This window comes from Cebus imitator, unplaced genomic scaffold (assembly GCF_001604975.1).
Source record: "Cebus imitator isolate Cc_AM_T3 unplaced genomic scaffold, Cebus_imitator-1.0 Scaffold701, whole genome shotgun sequence".
Lineage (NCBI taxonomy): Eukaryota > Metazoa > Chordata > Mammalia > Primates > Cebidae > Cebus > Cebus imitator.
In genome coordinates, this window is record NW_016108016.1 from 3,661 (window position 1) to 4,765 (window position 1,105).

The window sequence follows — 1,105 nt, forward strand, 5'->3', positions numbered from 1 at the left end:
CCAAACAAGCCAAGACTACAAGCACATGTCACCATGTGTGGCTAATTTTTAAATTGTTTGTAGAGATGAGGTCTTGCTATGTTGCCCAGGCTTGTCTCAAACTCCTGGACTCAAGCAGCCCTCCCACCTTGGCCTCCCAAAGCCTTTGCCCAATTTTAAATTGAGCTATGTGTCTTTTTATTATTGAGTTGTAAAAGTACTTTACATATTCTGAACAAGTCCCTTCTCAGATACATGATTTTGCTTTTGAGATATCCCCAACTTATTTACTTTTTCTTTTCTTTTTTTTTTTTCCTTTTTAAGACAGTATCTCTCTGTTGCCCAGGCTGGAGTGCAATGGTACGATCTCAGCTCACTGCAACCTCTGCCTCCCAGGTTCAAGCAATTCTTCTGCATCTGCCTCCCAAGTAGCTGGGATTACAGGCATGTGCCACCATAGCTGGCTAATTTTTTGTATTTTTAGTAGAGATGGGGTTTCACCATGTCGGCCAGCCTGGTCTCAAACTCCTGACCTTAGGCGATCCACCTGCCTCAGCCTCTCAAATTGCTGGGACTATAGGCGTGAGCCATCACACCCGGCCTCATTTTTCTGTTTTTTTATTTTCCACCCTGACGTCCCACCACTGCCCCCCCCCACTTTTTTTTTTTTTTTTTTTTTTTTGGCAGAGTCTTGCTCTGTTACACAGGCTGGAGTGCAGTGACTTGATCTTGGCTCACTGCAAGCTCTACTTCCTGGCTTCAAGCGATTCTCCTGCCTCAGCCTCCTGAGGAGCTGGGACTCCAGGCGCGTGTCACTATACCCAGCTAATTTTTGTATTTTTAGTAGAGATGGGGTTTCATTATGTTATCCAGAATGGTCTTGATCTTCTGACCTTGTGATCTGCCTGCCTTGGCCTCCCAAAGTGCTGGAATTACAGGCATGAGCCACCATGCCCAGCGTCTTCTAGGAGTTTTATAGTTTTAGTTCTTACATTTAGGTCTATTATCCATTTTGAGCTAATTTTCATGTATAATGTAAAGTAGGATAGACAGAGTCTCTTTCTGTCACCTAGGCTTGAGTGCAGTGGCATGATCTTGGCTCACTGCAACCTCTGTCTCCCAGGTT